The 22860-nt window shown below is 34.1% G+C and overlaps 1 long non-coding RNA gene across 1 annotated transcript in view; it reads right to left on the bottom strand.

Moving 5' to 3' along the window:
- Positions 1–22860, bottom strand: part of LOC150102629 (uncharacterized) — an 86225-nt gene that overhangs the window by 47979 nt on the left and 15386 nt on the right. The window contains exon 3 of the long non-coding RNA XR_016548946.1: positions 3430–3483. This is a non-coding gene — a long non-coding RNA (uncharacterized LOC150102629). The remainder of the gene's footprint in view (positions 1–3429; positions 3484–22860) is intronic.

Raw genomic sequence — 22860 nt, 5'->3', positions numbered from 1 at the left:
TTTAATATTTTGGCTACTTTTCTTCATGCATCAAAAACAGAAGTTTCTGTAGTAACTTTTTTTTTGAGTAACCATTTTGGAGGAACTGATAAAATAGGATTTGAAATTCTTGATTTCATCTGATGCCATCATTTTTTAGTATGTTTAAAACTGTATACAAGATTTTGATTATACCTAATTTTTGTTGAGGATGATGTAGAGGAAATACATCTAGTATAAATAAACAATTGCATATGAGTTAAAAACCTGGTTATTATCAAATGAAACATCTATATTCCAGTTTAATTACCAACTTGTCATGTGTCACTCTATCAAAAACGTTTGCAAAATATAAATACACTACTGTGTATGCCTCTCCATTGCCCAATGCATTTGTTACCTTGTTATAATAAGAAAGATCACTAAAACATTATCTTCCTTTAACAAATCTATACTGTTCGTCAAAGAGAATTCTGCTGTTGTTAACATAGTTCTGAATCCTGGACCTCACTAGTCTAACACCTTGACTGCAACTCCAGACAAGAGGACTGGCATATAATTCAAAGTCTTAGTCTTATATCACCCCCCCCCCCCGCCCCCATTTATGAAGTGGAACAATTTCATCCTCTTTCCACTCCTTTGGAATTTAAGACAATCTAAATATTCATGTCAGAAAGGTAAGTTAAATCTGTTATTAACTCCCTACAGCATTCCCTCAAAACACATGGTGATATACACTTTCATCCTTAGGTTTTGGACTTCACTATTTCTAAAGATTACAACTGCAAATTCAGACAAATTAGGTACACATTCAAATTTTTGAATTGTGCACAGAGCAATCATGTGATAACACTCGAGGATAAAAGGCAAAAGGACACAAAGCAAACTGTGTTTGAGGGAAGTTCTTTTCATGAAGGAATAAAGTTGCAAACTTGGATGTCTTGTAATGTCTCAAAGACATCATCTTGATGATTTCACGCAGGAAAGAATTATTGGAAAGATTGAAAAAGGCCTCAGAATTACTGTTATTGCCAGAGAGAGATTGGAATCTCACATAGCATTGTATCCAGGCTCTGGATAGTATTCAAATCAATGGAACATGTTCCAGATGTTTGCTAAGAGGTTGCCTTCACTCTACTAAAGAACATGAAGATAGATTTTTGGTTATAACAGCAAAACGTAATCAACGCACTATGGCAGGTCAGCTTACAAGTTCACTCCATTCAAGCACAGGCACGTGGATATCTCAACAAACTGTGGCAAGACATTTATGACAAGTAGGCCTATATACCAGAAGGCCTGTAGTACACATCCCTTTATCCACAGCTCATCATAGGGCATGTTTTCAGTGGTGTTATATCCATAAAAATTAGACAAGACACCAATGGACTAATGTGTTTTTTACAAATGAGTAATTTTAGTCTTTCATCCGATTCCAGACACTTGATCTTCCGTGAAAGTGACACTGCTTACCATCACAAAAAATGCTCTTGAAAGGGATAGATACAGAGGTGCCAGGGGTCATAGTGTGGGGAGGCATTATTCTTAATGGATGCACTGAGCTACAAGTGCTGGAAAAAAAAAAGAAAGAGATTATGACTGGTGAATGATATTGCAATGTAGTTCTTCAACATCATGTTTGATTGTAGGCAAAGAATTCATTTTTATGGATGACAATGTCATACCAAATCATACGCTAGCAGAGGAAATACTTCTGGAGACCATAGATGTTGATCGAATCAAGTAGCCATCACGCTCCCCAGTTCTCAACTCCCCCGCAGAACATATTTGGGAAGCGATAGGGAGATGCACTGCTGCTTGAAATTCCTCTCCAGAAAACAAACAAGGCCTTAATCCTTGCTCTGAATTAGGAGTGGGCCAGTATGCCTCAAGAACTCCTAAATCACTTGGTGTTAAGCATGGTATGATGTTGTGAGAGCTGCACTGCAGTTTGGGGTGGACATATTACACACTGAAATGTCTCTCTGCATAGTTTTCTGTAAACACTACATTTATTCCATAACTATGTCCTTAGGAAATTTGTAACTTTTGCCAAAAATGTATTGCAATGTTTTATATGAATTTTATAACACATTTTTTGTGTAATAAAATTTATTAGTATGGTGGCAATAGATTTATGTCCACATTTGGATGTAGTCATGAAAACATTTTCATATACAGGTAAAAATGTAGTTCATCCTTATGGACACCAGTGTACCATTAATTCCTATGGCATTATTAACATCAAGTTTATTCAATTCCTCATATACCCTTCTGCTCACTCACCATCAGTGACTCTGATAAAGTATTCCAAAAATCTATTGTAAACATATACCCATAAAAAAAAACCTTACATAATGGATTTTTTTTATTAGATTTGGATTCAGCACCTCAAAATACATTACAATCACCGATTACCTTCAGCTACAAAAAAAAAAGTTTTAATTTTTATAAGTTTGAAAATAAAAATGGTCCAATTATAAGCAGAAAATACTTAATAAAAATATTTCATCTACCAGTCTTCAACTTAAGACTGAAAATTACCATACACATACATATGATCCAATACATATCTGATTAGCAGGCCATTATGATTGTTTATATACACTATAATAAAAAAAAGTTCAGAACAGCACTATATTTCAGAGAAACATAAACTACACATACCAGACTAGTGTTAGGACATCCTTTAGCCCTGATCACACATTCCTGCCATACTATTACCAGTTTTTGACAAGTCATGTATTCTGGATCATTCATTCTTCAGCATGAAAACCAGTCTGGCATGCACCTGACATTTCAATTTATTTCAAAACTATTCTTTTGGGTTAAGATCAGGACTGTGAAACTAGTCAAATTTTTCAACATCGTTTCCTCAAATCATGACAAAAGCATCTGCAGTATGACATTGCATTATCATGATGAAAAATTCATAGCTCTCTTCCATACAACTACCAGAACATTGAAAGCATTACATTATCCAAAATGTATTACATATTCATTGGCATATATTCTTCCAAGCACTACAACCAAAGGTCCAAAACCATATTAGGAGAAAAAGCTCCAAACCAATCCCAATGCCAGAATTTCAGTGGCTTTGTGTAGCTCTTTGGAAATGCCATTTATTTTCATATAGCAGTATACTGCAAGAAGAAAGATGGTTATAGTTAGATTCCAGTTGTCAGCCTGAGGAATTTTTTCTAGGCCTTTTATCAATTGATTTCAGAGTTAGTCACTCTTTGGCACAGGCAAGTAGAGTAGCAGGATATCTTCTGAGAAACTTGAGTTTTTAATCCTACAATAAATAACGAGTAATATACTTATTACTTATGTGGTGAGAAGATTTCAGGTATTAAAACAGAAGTCTTATCTTTTTATGAAAAAGTCAAAAATACATGAATTTTTAAAATGTTAAAAGGATGCCAAAAAACTTTAAGACTATATACTTACAATATCTAACTTTTCGGGAAACAATTTCTCAAGTTCCTTCTTAAGCTTCTGGAACTAAAAAATAAAACACAAAAGTAAACGGCATCCTACAATAAAAGAATGTAGATTTTATAACTAAACAAATTAAGCCTTTTATATTCAACTTTCCGTGGTTATTAGTCCATTCATATCAAAGATAAGAAAGTAATGTATTTGTTTCGTGAATTATGTCCACAAATGCATTCCTGAAAAGTATTATAAATTAAAAATGAATAAAAATCAACAGCTAATTTTCCATAATAAATGAAAGAAAACAGAAGGATCAAGCCAACAGTTTAGATCAGAGATATTTAAGTAAAATTATTTCTTGTGTTTGTTATTTTAAGGGTGATTTTATTTCAGATTTTATAATTTTGTTAATATTTATAAGGTATAAACTATAACAATACAGAAGATTTATAAGTTTATTATAGTAGAACCACATGCTTCTATGTGATCTGGTTCCTCGTCTTCATCTAATGAAGATCAAGAACATCTCACTGGCTGAAGAGGAGAGAGAGTTATGCTTTGACAATCCTGATACAGAAGACAAATAGAACTAGACATCATCTTAGGTTATGAAGAATTTTATTATCAAAAGTTACTTTCTGTCAGCAGCAAAAAGATTACATGCTTTCCAACAAGTGGATAATTCAATGAGTAGATTGGAATAAATAGTAAATGGTATAAGAATGGAAGATTTGGCATAGCTTAATGTAAATCCTGCTTAAAGGATCATCTCCAAAGGAAAAACTTAAAGATCTGAAATGTAATCAAGACAATAATGGTTAAGACAAATATAGAAGCGACATCATAGTAGTAGTAGACAACAGCAATAAAAAGAATGATTAAAAGATAGGTCCATCTAAAAGCCAATAAATAGAAATCCAAGAGTTTCCATAAAATTTTATTATTTATAATTATCTGAATTTCATGTTCGTGTTGTTCTTATTCAATTGCATATAAATGGATTATCAAGGTTTAGTGTATTCTGAGCAATCCTTAAACAACTTACTTCTAGCCAACTATGCTTAAAAAGCATGAGTCATAACTTGTTCTTTAATCATATTAATTCTAATACTGTTTTTCTTTAGAAGAAAAACATTAAGACATGCTAATCCATGTATATAAAATTTTATCCCTACTTAATAATATGAATTAGCCACCTGAAATTATGGATAAAAGACAGCTTATATGGATTATCTAGGATCCATAAACCTAAAGATTTTGCATTGCACCTGTACCTCATCATCGCCACCGCTGATGATGAGAGTAAGAGTATAGGTGTGCATGTATAAAGATACTTCCATGCTCAAACTTGGGTATTAAAATTAAAACAATATAATTTCTTGTCTATTATAATTTACTTGACCAGATGAAAGATCTTCCTACAATATCTCTCTAATCCAGACAATTTTAAAAATATGCTGATACACTATTTTATTATTTGCATATGGAAAATACATGATTCCTGCATTGATTTGACCTCACTACCTTCCTGGGTCTAGGTGCTGAGAGGACTTCAATAAAGTTTGAAACTGGCATGGTTAGCATTAACACACAGCAATCTATATGTCCAAAAGGGAGTATGCTTTGCATTAAGATATTAAAGCAACTGATGTGAAATCAACAGCACAAGATGTAAATATCATATGTGCATCTCTCAGACTGTATAGTCTCAATATAGTTGTGAAGCCATTTCATCTGCAAACTTGGAACAGAATAGAATACAATTTAAACAAGAATATAACTTCTAGTCCATTATAATTTACTATATTTACAATTTCCCCCTGGATATCTGTGAGCTTTAAAAAATACTGTATTAAATAAGTTTGGCTGAAACAACTAGCTCTTAAAAAAAAGTTACTGTAACAAATTTAAGATGCAACTTAAGATGCAAAATTTCACATGAAATCCACTGAAACTTCAGATCCAAACTGGGCCTTTCTCAACTGCAATCTGATCGAGTTGAAAGACAATGTCTGGCATGGCTTTATAGAGCCCCGCCAAACACTAAAAAGAAAAAGAAAGTCAAACCACTTGGATAAGGTTCCTGCGCATTTCTCCAATATTTTGAACAGACAGAATGGAACGGTATGACTAGAAAGAATTAATTATTCAGCTCAGCATGTACAGGATTTTCGCTTTATGCAGTGACTATATTCTTTAAAATGTAAATATCATGTTAAGAAAAAGCATGTTAATCAAATATAATAAATAATGAAAAAAAATTTAACTTATCTATCAGCTTTCAAAATCTTCACTAAGTTTTTAATAATCATTTATTTGTACCCATTTTTACTGACAGTATAAAGGATAATAAAATGCTTGAAACTAATGAAAGTTTATTAAACACTGCATTATGCATTCATAATACATACAGGTATATTTAAAAGAAAATTATGAGAAATGTGAGCAGCTGCAGATAGAGCCATCATGATAAGACAAAATCGAATCGTATAACTGGATCTCTGAAAGAATAATAACGGCTAGACTTAAATAAGAAATTTCTTACAATCATAGGAATATATGCACCTGAAGAAGGGAAAAAAATCCGAAACAGAAAAATTCTATAAAAACCTCCAAAATGTAATTCAGAACATAAATAAACAAGATTACTTAATCATTGCAGGCGATTTCAATGTTAGAATTGGATCAAATAGATTTAAAGATTTAACAGGTAATCAAGGAGAAAACACCATAAATAACAATGGAAGAGAACTCTGGGAATTTGTGGCCTATAATAGTTTAAAAATCACCAACAGCTTCTTTAAACATAAAGATATACATAAATATACATGGGAAGCCAGAGGATATAAAAGCATAGACTATATAATAGTGGGTGAAAAACTAAAGAAGTTGGTAAGAAATTGTAGAGTATACAGAGGATACAATATTGACTCAGACCACTATTTATTAATCAGATCCCAAACCAGAGATAGCAACAATACAAGAACACAAAAACAAAAGCAGGAGCAATTTAAGATAGAACTGTTATAGCAATATAGTATCAGAGAACTATATCAAAGAAGACTTACAAATCATACAAAGAAAATAAATGAAGGTATACAGATATAGAAAATGAATGGCAAAACATTAAACAAATAGTAAAAACAAGCAGCATATGAAGCCATAGGAACAAAACTGCAAAGAAAAAGGAAAGGGCTAAGAACCTGGAACCCAGAAATAGAATCTTTAAATAAGAAAGAAAAAAGAAATCTACCTTAAATGGTTAAATGACAGAATCATAGGAAATGAAATAGAATATAAAAGAATTAGAGCAATAACAAGAAGAGAAACCAGGAAAATCAGAAGACAAGACCGGAAAAAATTTATATCAAGATTAGAGCATGACATAAACGGACCTCAACTAAAGAGCTATAAAATCATTAAAAAAATTACCCAGGAAACAAAGGATAATCTACAATTAGAATGCCCCCCCCCCCAACAAAAGAATGGACCAATCACTACACCCAGCTTCTAAACAATAATAATCAAATTGAAGTAAAACAAGTAATAAGTCAAGAAACAAATGAAGAACCAATGCAGTTAAATGATCTAAAGAAAATATTGGAAAAATTAAAAAATAGAAAAGCTACAGGAAAAGATGGAATAAATTCATTACTATACAAATACAGCTCTAAACCATTTCAATCATGACTAATTAAATTTCTAAACAGAATATGGGAAGAAGGAAACATCCCACAAGAATGGAAGACAGCAACAGTCATATTCAAAAAGGGAAACAGAAACGATTGCGGAAACTACAGAGGAATATCTTTATTAAATACATGCTATAAAATATATCTAGACATATTTAAAAGTAAATTAACACAGATATAAAAAATGAATGGCAAAACATTAAACAAATAGTAAAAACAAGCAGCATATGAAGCCATAGGAACAAAACTGCAAAGAAAAAGGAAAGTACTAAGAACCTGGAACCCAGAAATAGAATCTTTAATAAGAAAGAAAAAAGAAATCTATCCTAAATGGTTAAAAGACAGAATCATAGGAAATGAAATAGAGTATAAAAGAATTAGAGCAATAACAAGAAGAGAAACCAGGAAAATCAGAAGACAAGATTGGGAAAAATTTGTATCAAGATTAGAGCATGACATAAATGGACCTCAACTAAAGAGCTATAAAATCATTAAAAAAATTACCCAAGAAACAAAGGATAATCTACAATTAGAATGCCTCTCCACAAAAGAATGTACCAATCACTGCAATAATAATCAAATTGAAATAAAACAAGAAACAAATAAGTCAAGAAACAAATGAAGAACCAATGCAGTTAAATGATCTAAAGAAAATATTGGAAAAACTAAAAAATACAAAAGCTACAGGAAAAGATGGAATAAATTTATAACTATACAAATACAGCTCTAAACTGTTTCAATCATGATTAATTAAATTTCTAAACAGAATATGGGAAGAAGGAAACATCCCACAAGAATGGAAGACAGCAAGAGTCATATTCAAAAAGGGAAACAGAAATGATTGCAGAAACTACAGAGGAATATCCTTATTAAATACATGCTATAAAATATATCTAGATATACTTAAAAGTAAATTAACACCATGGGCAGAAGAAATTATTGTAGAACAGTAGTGTGGCTTTTTGAAAGAAAGATCCTGCACAGATCCCACATTTACACTCAAACAAATTATAGAAAAAATAATAGAATTTAACCTGCCAACATATATAGCCTTCCTAGATTATGAGAAAGCATATGATCAAATCAACAGAGCAAAATTAATCAATATACTGTTATGAATTGAAAGCTCCATCTCAAACTACAAAAGCAATAGCAAATATAATAGAAGAAAGCTATATTAAAATTAAAATTAATAATGAAACAAACAAAAAAATTAAAACCAATAGAGGTCTCATTCAAAGAAGTGGATTATTACTAGGGCTGGATTTAGACTACCTGAGGCCCTAAGCTAGACAAAACCCAGAGGCCCCTTACTGTTTTAAATTACATCAGCTAGTCTCAGAAAAATTTAAAATATATATGCCTTTTTAATATATGAAAATATATTGTCTTTTAATTTTTATTAAAAAAATAATAAAGTATGCATTTACAAAATCACAGAAATAATTATATAATTAAAGGTTTTTTTAAAAATGACAAATAAGGCTCATAGAACAGAAAGTTTTAAATTAAAATAGGAAAATAAAAAGTAAAAATTAAATTAATATAACAACATAATTGGTAGTATATAAAAAATTAATCTTTTATTCAGGTGAAAATTTGACAGTAGACACACATAAAATTGAGTACCCAAAATTCCAAATAATACAGGTACACACACACACATATATATATATATATATATAATAAATTAATATTGAAAATATGGAGTGGATAAATTGTTATAATACAACAATATTTAATAGAAATAATTATATTATATAATCCTCTAAAAGGATCTAAGATATAACTTAAAACATTTTCTTTCTTGATTTCCCAAAAGCAAAATCATTAATTATGTCATCAAAAGATATTAGCTGTGAAAATGATCTTCCTCCTGAACAATTTGTTAACCATTAAACACAGGAATAGTCGTAATCTTCCACATTAGGGAAAACTAACTCAATCTTGAAAGATCATTTGATACAAATCTTTGTGTTGAAAATGTTCTTTTTCAGGGTAATTCTGCTTGATATACTCATGGAAGTGCCTCAGTTCACTCGTGAGATTAATATCAACCGTGTGGATACTCTTTTATTAACGTATCTACTGCTTTTCGTAGCTGTACCTCTGAAACTTCTAAATCAACTAAAAATTAAAATTTATTTGCAACATAATTGTAGACTGTTGCTTTTCTCGTTAAATTTGCCTCAAGGATGTCTATAATATAAATGAAGGATTTCATTCGAAATTTGTCTCTTGGAGAAAGCTGTTCATTAGCATCAGGTGCAGCTCCATCATTGGTTTGTTTGTTTCTCATCCCCTTTCTTTTTACAGTAGACATATTCTACACCAGGCAATCTAGATTTAACTTCTTCAAAATCATCAAAATTTTCTCGAATGTTTTTAACATAGTAAGAAAGTGATTTGTACAGATTTGCACATGTGGTAAGTGCAATCTTTGGATCCTAGAGAGCCATACTGGTTTTGTGAAACTCTGGCAGCAAATTATTCCATAAATGTAGCATAAAAACAAACTCTAGTTCCTCCATTTTTTCCAGAAGAGTACCAGCTTCTAGTCTTATAGCTCCCTTTTCATTCTTATCATAAATGTGACTTAGAGCATCTATGATGGGCTTATAACTCACATTTATGGCAGACACTGCTTTGACATGCTTCCCACCTAGTGTCAGACAGTCTTTTTAGTACTCTGGTATCTGAGTCTGTTTTTAAGAAAGATAACATCACAGACCACCTCTTTGTAAAAGATGAAAAGAAAGGTGTATATTTCTTGAACAACAGCAAAAAAGTTTACTGCATCTAAATAGCAATCTACAGCAGCACGGCCGACAAGATTTAGTGAATGACCGGCACATGGAATATATATAGCATGCTTGTTTAACTCGAGGATTTTTTGTTGCATTCCCTTGTATTTGCCAGCCATATTCACTGCATTATCATATGACTGTCCTCGGCATTTGCTGAAATCAACTTTGCAGTCCTTACTTAGATAATCCACCAACATACCTGCCATATATTCACCACTGTGATTTTCCAACTCTAGGAAAGTCAGAAAACGTTCAACAGGTAAACCATCACCAGGTGATACATGTGGATCAACAGTTAGTTGATCCACATGGGAAAGATCTGGCATAGAGTCTACAGACAAACTGAAGTAACCTGCCTTTCTCAGATCATCCAAAATTGATTTTCTTACTTTATTAGACATAAGCTGGATCAATTCATCACATACTGTCTTTGACAAATATGAAGGAGATCCAGATCCTCTGTTTTCATGTTGTTTTATTTGATTATAAAGAAATGGATCAAACTTAGCAATCAATTCTAACAAACCAAGGTAGTTGCCATTATTTCGCGATTCAAAAGTTTCATTGTCTCCCCTAAAAGCTAGACCACGTTCTGCTAATGTGCATATCACTGCAACAACACGCTCAAGAACATTCCTCCAATAAAGCTGTTCTTCTTTTATTTGTTTTGCTAGTCCCAAGTCTAAGGTTTGACCATGCTTTCTTGTCAAGTATGTAAGCAAAGCTCTTCTATGATCTTCAGAGTGTTCATGACTTTGAATTGCAATGGGATTTTGCCAGTCAGAAAATTCATCAGAAGCTGGTGCTGCAGTTGATGTTGAAAACCGTTTGCAGACAAAGCAATAAATACAACCTGTTGTTAGTGAGTACACAAGCCATTCCCAATCGTATACTTCACCATTAACCTTCCTATTCTGAAAAAGACCTTTTGAACAACATCTAACCTGATTTTTGAATGAACGCTTAGAGTTTTCAAATGGACCGTTCCACTGCTGACACTCTGGTGGACCTTTTAAGATCCAGTACAAGAGTTCATCCTGTATGAGGATGAATTTTTTTTTTATCAATTTTTATATTTTTTTGTTTTTTTATTTGAGGCCCCGGCAGATTGCGAAGCGCTAAGCTGAAGATTTTTTAGCTTATACGTAATTTTTTAGCTTATGTACCATCCCATGATGAGACCTCAATAAAGGTCGAAACCGGTCTGGGTAGTGGCCCTTTCCTTAATGCATAGCATTATACATGTCTGCAAGGAGATGTGCTTTGCATGGTGGGAGATGCTGAGACAAGGAGTGATGAGAGCTTGGTCCACCTTTGCTATGAGTTGATAACAGATGTACCACCTTGCCTCAGTCCTGAAGATATTTTCAGGCACAAACTTTGTTTGCTCACACTTGGATAAAGGATTAAACTAAATTTATCATAGTCTAACCAAGTGCAAAATAAACTTCCAACATCTTTCTCTAAATCCAGAGTAATTTAATAATAAGGTGGTGCACCGGTTGGCAACTCGTATAGGTAAATATGACTTCACCATTGCTTCTGCCTTAGTGTCACCACTTCTGGGTCTGCCTCCCACTGACGAGACCTCAATAAAGATCGAAACCAGTCTTGGTAGTGGACCTTCCCTTAATGCATAGCATTATACATGTCCGCAAGGAGATGTGCTTTGCATGGTGGGAGATGTTGAGACAAGGAGTGATGTGAGCTTGGTCCACCTTTGCTACAAGTTTCCAACAGATGCACCACCTTACCTCAGTCCTGAAGATATTTTCAGGCAAACTTTGTTTGCTCACACTTGGATAAAGGATTAAACTAAACTTATTTAATGGTTACATGAACCACAATGATTACTACACTCACAGTACATATGTAACTGCATTATAAACAGAGTTACCATATATTTTCTGAAACTGAAAATTTGAAAGGATGTTAGGACAGTGTATTTAGTTATATACTGTGTTCACACTATAACAAAACTTTTGTGTATATGCAGCAAAGTGTGTCTGTCTGAGGAGTGTTTTTCATTCAACTCATGCAAGATCCTTTTCATTCAAACTGTCTCTAATTACATTAATTATTACTAAATATAGTACACAGACCATCTCTGTACTTTATTTAGTGATACAATAAAGCTATGCCTCAAATCAAGATCAAGGAGAGTCAGAGTTGTTTTATCCAGACCAGTGTGAATGGGACATGTTAAATGACTTTTTAGCCCATGTTAAATAAATCATTATAACATGTAAAGTGAGGGATTCCTGTATTGCAAAATCACCACTTCATATTATATGAAATGAAAGTAATTGCAAAAATTAAGTTTGAAATCATACTGAACTTCTGGTGCACTGTCTTATTTTCTTCAGCAAAAAAAGGAAATAATCAAAAATGATTATCCTGAAGCATGTAACAGTACTATGTCTGGAGAAAATTGTTCCACTAGTTGGATAGTATATTATATCTAACAAGAAGCTGTTATTATTATTATTCAGGATCCCTTCCCCCCATTAGCACTGCATAACTAAGTTTACATTATTAGAAGCTTTCTATCAACAATTTGTTTCCAAATTAATCTGTTACCTGTCATGTCTCCAATACAATCAGATCTTACATTTTGGTCTTTTAAGGCACTATTAACTGCCCACATAGTGTGTGTGTTTTTCTGTAATTCTAGTGTCAAAGAGCTGCTTAGCTCACCTTTCCTCAATATCGATAGACTATTTAAGTGACCTGCTCAAGTCTTACCACACCATGTTCATTTCTAATATATTTAATTTTTTAACACTTTTATCATTGCTGCCATATTCACTCAACTAATTTTTCTTATAACTTTCATACTGTGGTCTCTAGTCTGTGATCAACTCTTACTTCTAATGAAACTCTTGATTCATAAGTTAAAACTGGTTAAAATCACTTAAAACTTGATTCATTAGTCACAATCTTCTATACAGCTAGTTTAGTATTTGGCTAATTTCACTAATTTTTTAATAAGATAATTCCATGTAAATTTATTTGACTGGCTTCCTGACATACCAGCTTTGCTTGTTTTATATTTTAGAAAGTTTTTCTTCTTGGTTATCAAGTATATTTTAAGTGACTAAGAAATTATACTCTTGCTTTATGTTTTATTATTAGTTTTCTATTTATTACTCACCGTTCATCATTCATTCATTATTTCTTATTATTTTCTTGATCTCCATGGAGTTACAAGGCTCATCATGGGCAGGCATTTTTATTGACACCTAGTCAATAAAAAGTCTATTGTACAACTCCTTAAACTCATATACCATTTGCATGTTAGCAACCTTTCAGGCAATGCATTCCATGCAAAACTTCCTTTTGCAACTTTCAGAGCTTATCCCCTATGTATTTTTCCCATCCCCTTGTTCTACCACATGGAAAATCTCCCCAGTGTTAATCGAATAATAACCCTTCAACAACTTAAACATCTCAATCATATCCCCCCCTCCCCTTTTGTCTTCTATCCACCAATTTGGCTTCCCTTCTCCAGTTTCACCAATCAGCCTTCCCACCAGAATACCTGATGACCCCCCTTCAATTTGCCAACACACTTGACCTCTTCCTAACAAGCTTCCCGTCCAGGTATACTGTGGTTGTCAGTTCTCCCCTTTGTACCTTGGACCACAACCTCATACAAGTCTTTTGCCACAGAACAACCTTCACCCACCAATTCAGTCCTGTGTCCTCTGGCACTACAAGGGTGCCAACTGAAAGGACCTCTGTGACTTCTATTCCTCCTTCCCATGGTCTGACTAATGTTCCAGTTCTTCTGATCCAAACACCTGCTCAGACCAAATAACAGAAACATCCTCACAGGAATGAAGGCTTTCATCCCTTATTTCACTTCAAATAATCAGCTGTCATCCAAGTCTTGGTTCTCAAAAAAGTGTGCCAATGCTGCAAAGTAATAACCTCCTGTAACGTCTCTATATTTTCGTTTTCTTATTAGAGTATGTATTTAAGTATGATTCAAATTGATCCAGTCTTCTATATCCTTCTACCTAAATTTTATATCTTTCTCCTTAATATATAACCCTGGTTGACAGCTAGGGATATTTCCTCTTCAGAAACTGGCAAATTTATATTTTAACTGCACCAGCCAGCTTCCTATAACAAGAATATAATTCAGGCTCACGGAAATATTCCTAGGTTTTAGGCATATACCTTAATCTAAATTCACATGAGAGTGTATAGATCTCGGTTCCTTGAAATCGTGACCTAAGATCTAATCTCTATTATATAATTTTTTAAACTCTTTCCCGCTATTTGGTTTGAATTTTATAAGTGGTAGGTTGACACCTCGAATTCAGGCAAGACTCAAGATTCAAATAACAAAACATGTTTATTAATACTAAAAGACAGGTACATTACATCTTATCAAGTTATCAAAACTTCTGAATTTCTAGCTAAGTAAATGTCTTATGTTTATCTATACAAACTGTTCACTACTAATCTGACTTTCTCACATAAACTGACATGCAAAATCATGTAATACAATGGATAATTTAAACAATGTTACGCTCAAGTCAAGTTCCTTCATTTACATTTACTTTAAATAGATATTTCTCAAATCATTTCTCTTAGTTACGTTTACTCAATTAACAAAAGGTTTTCACTATTTCAATCATATACACGTTAGAGGTTTATGATATAAAATTCTTTGTCTAATAGAATTGGCTGTATTAGTTACTCTATACTATCAAAGTTCTCTAAAATGTCCTCTGTCTTGCTTTATCAAGACACAAATTCTACCTTCAAACAATCTCAAGATATAAAACAAAAGAATCTTTACTTTACCAAGTCCATCCGAAGGTCTATTAGCGGCCACATGTTGCTCGGGTCATCCTTCGTCTTGTGATTGAGTTGTTCCGTTCTCTGCTACCAGACACAAATCAAGAAATGGCTGTTGCTATGCGCTTTCTCTGCTCGCTCAGGTGGGTCGTTCAGCGTTTGGCACTTTCTGCATGAACTGTTGATTCTCGTATGGATTTCCACGGAATACTTCTCAGCGCAGGTCATTGAATACGGCTGGCTGTCGTCGACATTGCACCCTCGGCTTGTCCTATCTCCGATCACTCGTCGAGAGTCCTCAATCTCCAAAATCCCCAAAGAAAACAGGAAAAAAGCCTTGAGCTTGGTGCGTATTGCCTTAAATACTTTTTCTCAGCACCCTCTTTTCTGTATTGTTTTTCACACGATCCATATCTCACATCTCCCTTAGGTTGATCCCCTTGCTTTCTCTCCTTGCTATTAGGTGTTGTTTTCGAGGAAAAGCGCTTACATCAGCCTCCCCCATAAGCTACAGCCTTTGGCATTAGGACAGGTATTTGGGAGTTAGACGTGACCGGTGATCCTATTACTCATTTCTTACCTAGCGAATTACAATTTTATGATAGCTTGATAATACATAAATTAAGTCATTATTCCTTTACATGAAATGTTAATCTGACATTATTCTTGATTTTTAGCTTTCCGTTTTACAATAAATAAATTCCAATATATTACTCATACTAATACATACTTTCATATACAACAACTTAAGTGTTTCTCACCTTCTGCTGGTAAGCAGGTATTATGCAAATTTCTTTGTAATTTTGTAAAGCTTACATGTTAGATCTTGAATGAATAACTTGTCCATAAGTTCTTCTTTCAATATCTAACACTCTGCTTACAATGGATGGTTCAAGACTAAAACTCCAGCTTCCCACTCTGCATATACTACAGCTTGCAACAGTTGCAAAAGAATCATCACCAAGTCAGACTTTGAAAGGGCTAAATGCTGCAAACTTGCCTCCTGCCCAAATGGCATCGCTTCTTCTTGTCCCTTGCCAAGGCTATTTATTGTGCACAACTTCTGCCCAAACAGATTTCCACTACTCTCACATCCCAATGGCACTGTAGTTACCTCATCAATGTGAAGTAACTACAATGCCAACTTACTGACATCACTCTTCTCTTCCAATTTCTGCATGAATGACCTGGTCAAAGTTCCTTCCACTCCACCAAGAATGGCCTCCTTCATGTCTCCCATAGTCTTTTGACAAAAAGAAATCCAAAAAATCCTTAATAATCTGAACACAAATGAGGCATCTGGTCCTGATGGTACCCCACCTATTGTGTTAAAAAACTGTGCCCCAGAACTAACACCTATCCTATATCGTCTCTTCAATCTACTCTACAACATGGAAACAGGTCCACATCCAGTCCATCCCAAAGAAAAGTGATAAAATTCAACCAACGAACTACCATCCAATTGCTCTCACTTCTGTACTTCTGTTCACTCTAAAATTATGAAGAAGGTCATCAATAACCAACTCTTGAACCACCTAGAGACATACCAACTAATCAGTGACCAGCAGATTCTACCGCTCATGATCTACAGCTGATCTCGCTTTCACCACCCATCTCTGGACTCAGGCTATGGAGAAATTTGGAGCAACTCACGCAGTTGCTCTCGAGATTTCAAAGGCATTTGATTGGGTTTGGCACAGGGGCCTACTCGCCAAACTGCCATCTTATGGTCCACCTTCCTCACTCTGCAAATGGATCACCAACTTTTTCATTGGTCGCTCAGTATATGTCATAGTGGACAGTTTTCTCTCCTCAGATTTCCCCACCAATGCAGGAATAACCCAGGATTCTGTTCTTTTACCAACCCTCTCTTCCTCTTGTACATAGATGGCCTGTCACAGATTTCCAATCCTGTCCATAGCTTTGCTGATGACAATACACTCAATTTGACAAACCTTGTAGTGCTCAAATATTACAATTCTCAAGATCTACCATGACAGGGATCTAAACTCAGATCTCTTAGCTACATCTTAGTGAGGCAAAGACAACCTTATAAACTTCAATGCCACCAAAACTCAGTTCTTTCCAATCTCTTGCAAGAAAAAGTCTCTACCCCCCCCCACTTCCCTTCAGCAATACTGAGATATTCAAACAAGATCAGATTTCTCTTCTTGGACTTTTTCCTAGCACAACCACATTTCAACTATTGCTTCTGCAACCGCCAAAAAACTTGGTGTATTTTTTTGCAAAAGACACTACTTCACACACTGTTAACTCTATACAAAGCCAAATCCTCTCTAAAATTTCTGTTCTATCCAGAAGAGGGTAATTCTGCAAATTAATTATCCCTCTCTCACATACTCACTTTATTTCCTTTCTCACAGATGTTCAGTTTTTGCTTTTGCCTCTTCTACAGATACTTTCATGGAAAGTGCTCTACTGAATTGGCCACTATTATTCCTCCACTCTCCTCCAAAATCATTATAACAAGAGGCACTACTAACAACACCCTTTTACAGTCCATCTTGAAACTCACTGAACCAACTTTGCTGCCTCCTCTTTCATTCCATCTACTTTCCTTTGGGACAGCCCCCTCCCCCCCCACTCTGCCTTACCTAAAGATTATAACCCTAAGCTGTTCGAGCAAAATGCAAAGAGATTCCTCCTTTCTTCTATTCCTCTTGCCCACACACGACACTAATGTGCTATAGGTCTTGTAGCCTTTCGTGTGTGGATCAAAAATAAAAAATCTCTGCATGCCCTCAGTCTATCCTCATAATTAACAAACTACAGTCCTGATATCATTTTTGTTATCCATTTATGTCCAAGGTTACTTCAGCCCTTTCAAATCCAAGCAAATTGATTGGAGCACAATAATCCAGAAGTGGTCTGATCAAAGCTTTATACAATACAATGGGCCATCATCCTTTTACTTCTCATAGGTAAATATCCTCCTCAATATTGCACAATTTTCTGAAATATCTTTAGAATCTTTGCAATGTGTTCTCTAAACCTCAAATTTCTATATATAATCAACCCCTAGATCCCTTGCTTCCTCTACTTCTAAAAGCCTTACAGTTAGTTCCATTAAACTGATCACTCCATTCATTTACCCACTTTTCTAGCATATTCAACCATTAGAACAACTGATAATATCAATTGGAATAATATCACTGACACAAAGACTGAACAGTAATGGTCCCAATACTGAACCCTGTGGACCTTCACTTATAACCTTCCTACTTGATACTGCTCCCCCCACATACAACTCTGATATCTATAGAAAGCCAGTTACCAATCCAATAAACTTATAACCTGGTATCCAAACCCATAAAAAAAAGACAACTGAATATGAAAAAATGACAAATAATATTATTCTATGTTTTACATTCTTCTTGAGTTCAGCTCTCACTGATGAGACCTCCAAGGTTGAAACCAATCTGGGTAGTGATCATTCCCATAATGTACAGCAAAATATATATGTCTGACAGGAAGTCTTTTGCATTATGAGATAATTGAAGATACTTCACATGTAAGCTTTGTTTGCTTATGCTTAGGTAGGATTAAAACAACAAATAATTTCCTTGTTTAATTTACCTTCACTAATAATTGTGTTTAATATAGTTGAAATATTATACTCGTTCTACAGGTTCTTCAGATGATATATTTTTTATAGCTTGTCTTTTTTTTTTTTTTCATTGTTGATTCTCATACCATGTTTGTTACTACAGTTATTCAATTTAATTACTGAGAATCTGTACTGGATTTATCAGGAGCATAACATCATTTGCATAAAGTAAAGAGCCAAGTTGAATATCTTCAATTTGGTGTCAGGATGGATTCCACTTTTTTTTTCTTTTTTTTTTTTTAATAATGTGATCCAGGTAAATGAGAAACAGTGGAAATAACATGTGTCTATACCTGTTTTCCTGTAAAACCATCTTCCTATACTTCCTTCATTTCTATGATTACACTGAAGTAATATAACACTCATATCACTTTGCATATAATACTTGTTATATGCAATTTCATATCTACATTTTCACACATACACAGTTTCATTATTACCATACATAAGGACTATCAGTGTTTCCTATGCTTCTCATGCAACTTTTCCCTTCTCCACTGAGCTCAGTGTCCATTTTGTGTCCTTATGTCTTTATCTGGAAATAACTTTTACTTGATTTCAGTAAGATGTTTACAAGAGAAAAATAAAGGAAACTAAAAATGAAAAGAAAAATGTGAATAAAGACCAAGTGAAGAAAATGTCATTGTTTAGAGGTGAAGTTGGAAGTTCTGAATCAGTTTAATAGAGGTGAACATATGGGTGACATTCAAAGGATCACAGGACTGAGTGATTCTACAGTGATAATGCTGATACATTTATCAAGAGCAATAAATCATCCATGAATTTCAATGTCATGCAATTAAGAAAATGGAAAGGATGCTGGTTATATGAATCCAGCATCAGAACCAGCAGAACATGCCTTTGTCTGAGATAGTTATATGAGAGAAGGTGAAAAATTTGCATGAAGATCTGACGAAAGATGAAAAGCAACTGACACCTTTTGCTTCAAGTTATAGATGGTTCAACTGCTTACTTAACTGGATGCCTTAACAATTCGAAATCCCACAAGTCATTTTGAATTTTCAGTTTATTGGAAGCCAAGCTTTACTGGCAGATATATTCACTCATCCTCCCACCATTAATCATCACAGAAGATGGTAATGTCAGGAGTCTTGTACATAGAGCTTACATGACCTGTTCATCTAACAATTTTTAATTAACACTGTTAAAAATTACCAGTTATTAAAAATTGTCATTTTTAACATTGTTAAAAACTACCACTAAAAAAATTATTGATAATTATCATCCTTCAGCCGGACTACAATCCAATGTGACCTATATATTTTTTTTGTTATATGTGTAAGCCAGGAAAGTTATTTAAATATGTCTAGAACACACATGTTCCATTAAAATTATTTATGATCTACTCTAAGCGGCCTTGTATTTTTTCTACATTTTTTCTACAAATACAATATTAATATCTGCACTCATACTTGCATACTTATTGAATATTTTCTATGACTGTTCTGTCACAACTTATTTAACAACATGTGAAAGCAATTAATCCAGAAACATCTAGTTTTTTTTGTCAGTTTTCACATCATCTTGTCATCTAATTCCTTTTACGACATTTTTCTTCCATTTCTAAATTTTTCAATAGTCTCCAGAACATTTTGCCATCTTGATATTTTTCTTTATTCTTACTCATCTTCATTTGACTCGTAGCTACTTGCTAGTTAATGTTTTGAACTTCTTCCTCCAATAATATTTGATATATTTGAGTCTACTGTTCACCTTTAAAAGCTGCTCAACTTTGTTTCTTTTTAAAACTTGCCTATATATATATTTTTTTTTTCAAATATATGCTATTCATTTTTATCCTGCTCAAAATGAAACAACTGCTTCCTATTTGAAATCCCCTGCACACGCTTGTATCCTGAACTAGTGTGACTATACTGCTATCAACAATATCATAGTCAAAGACATTTATTTCTTCTCTTGCTCTCTCTATCTGAATTTACGCACATCTTGTTGGAACATAGTAATAGTTCATGTCCAGAAAACACATCTAACAAGTACTTCCATCATTATTATTAGCTTTGTTCCTTTCTCCAAATCTCCTTAACATATTTCTGCTATTCATTTTCTACTTTACTGTTTGGATGTCTAACATGAATCACTTTTCCTTTATTTCAGCTATAATTGCCAATTACTCTCAATTTTCCATTTTGAAATCTGCATGCATCACTACTTCAAACTGCCTGCCATTTGAAATGTCTGTTTTTAGCTAATGTTGAATACTATAGCTACACCTCAGCTTTCTCTGATCATTATTCCCTATATAGTTAATATTTAAGTAAATAAATATTTACAGTAAAGCAAAGAGATAAAGACATATATATTCATCGACTTTTAACTACTGTAGTAAAACCAAAAATTGAAATAAGCTTTTGAGTTTTGATAGGGAAGTGCTGCTATTGCTTAGCAACCTGCCAAATTTTCTTTCATACCTCAGAAGGGTCACATCAAGATGGCCAACTGCCAAAACTGCACAGCTACTACTGCTAAGGAAACTGATCATATTTAATTGGACTAAAGCCAGATTATGACTACTGAGATTCAGAGAAAAATAAACAAGGTTAAGTTAGTGATTTAAATGTTTCACAGTGTTAAAAATTTTGAGAATAATGCTGCTGAATTGCAGCTGACAACACTACTGATAATCATGCAATTGTTGGTGATTCATACAAAAGTGCTTCTCTGTTCTCCAACAATGAAAGTGAAGTTTCTCAACCAAAAAATCAAGAAAGAAAGGGTCTGAATGGGCCCGAAAACAAAAAGTTGAGCAATTTGATTTTGACAAAAAGTAAAAAGTGTTAGCAATAACTTGAGGATCAATGAAGAGCCAACTGAGAGTGATTATTTTAAGTTTTTTTTTTTTTAATGATGAACTTGTTCTGTTATGAAAAACCCTGAGTGGTTAGCATATTTGCTCTCCAGCCAGAAGGCTGTGGGTTTGAATCCCACCATAGGCATGGATGTTTGTTTGTGGCAATGCTAGTGGTGGTGGTCGGCTGTGGATGGTGTTAGTGTGGATGATGAAGGTAGTTGCGGCTGGTGGAGATGGAGAGTTGTAGAGTGGGTGCCCTCCCTTGATGAGTCTTTGGACTCCCTGGAGGTGTTATGTAATAATAATAATAATATGATCATAAAATACATGATCAGAAGATTCCAAATTCTCCTGAATGACATTCTGGAGAATGTCATTCAGGAGAAGATACATGAGTCAATTAATTATCCTTGGATATCCTTGTCAGAACATTAGTGTGAGGTCTGCTGTAGATGTTGCACAACCAAAAATAACCAAAGGCATAATATGAAACTACATGAAAATATCAGATATGAATCTTTGTGTTATGATATATTGGATCCGAACATGAAAGCAGAGATGATGAGGCAAGAGATAAAGTGCATGCAAAATGAAATGAAAAGACTTATGAACATACATGGAAGAGTGAAAAAGAGTGGAAGAAAATATGACCATGCAAAAGATGTAATGAATGATTTGAGAGTGGCTCTATGGAGATTCCAGTATTTGAGGTGTGGTGAATGAGAAGGTGCATAAGGTTTGTTTTTCTGGTGGTAGAATGAGCAGAGTGATTAAAGCACTGGACATGAGGAATAAAATAGCAAAAGAGTTGGTGGTTGTAGTAGGAATGAATGATTTGGATGGAAACAAGGAAATTGTCAGATTGGATATAAGGAGATTATTAAGGAGAATAAAAGATAACAGTAGGAAAGGTAGTCACTGTGTTTCTAAGGTATGATAGCAATGAATTGAAGAGGCAAGCAAAGATTATGAATGACATGTTAGCACAGTTATGTGAGGAGAAAGGAGTGCATTTTGTGAAATGTGTGGGATGAATTTGAGGGACGGATGGAAGTGTAAAGAAGATGGTCTGCATATAAATGATGTTGGTATGAGTTGGCTGGAGAGATTGTTACTGGCAAGAGAGGTAATGACTGTAATTAAGTGATCCGAGGTGGTGCAAGTGATATGAAAGAGCAAAAAAGGAGAGTAGGGAGAGGTATTTGCTCACTTGTCAATGGAGAGGTGAATATCATGAATGAAATAAATGAGAGAGTGGAAGCACAACACAAACAGGGAAATGAGGGGAAGTCAGGGTGGACGGGGAGACACTTTATGAACCATATGGATGCTGGATTCAGAAGTGAATGCGTGAGTGTGTGTGGGGGGGGGGGATTGGAGATTGGAGAATTATGTTGAATAATAAAAATAATTTTGAAATTATAAATTCATTTTTTCATTGTTAGGTCAAGAACTTTTCAGACCACCATCACAGAGTAGATGTTGTGGCTTTGCAAGAGGATTTGAATACACTGGCTGAATGGCTAAATGACTGAGGATGTCAATTCAATGCTGCAAAGTGTAAGGTTTTGAAATGTGGGAAGCAGAGATGGGATGTAGAGTACACAATCAGTGGAAATATCTTGGAAGAGATAGAGAAGATGAGAGATCTGGAAGTGATTGTAGACAAGGACT

Source organism: Typopeltis vanoorti, chromosome 10 (genome assembly GCF_054136105.1).
Source record: "Typopeltis vanoorti isolate ZY-2024b chromosome 10, IOZ_Tvanoo_1.0, whole genome shotgun sequence".
Taxonomy (NCBI): domain Eukaryota; kingdom Metazoa; phylum Arthropoda; class Arachnida; order Uropygi; family Thelyphonidae; genus Typopeltis; species Typopeltis vanoorti.
Note: the sequence above shows the minus strand (reverse complement) of the source record. Positions and strands in the feature narration are given on the sequence as shown.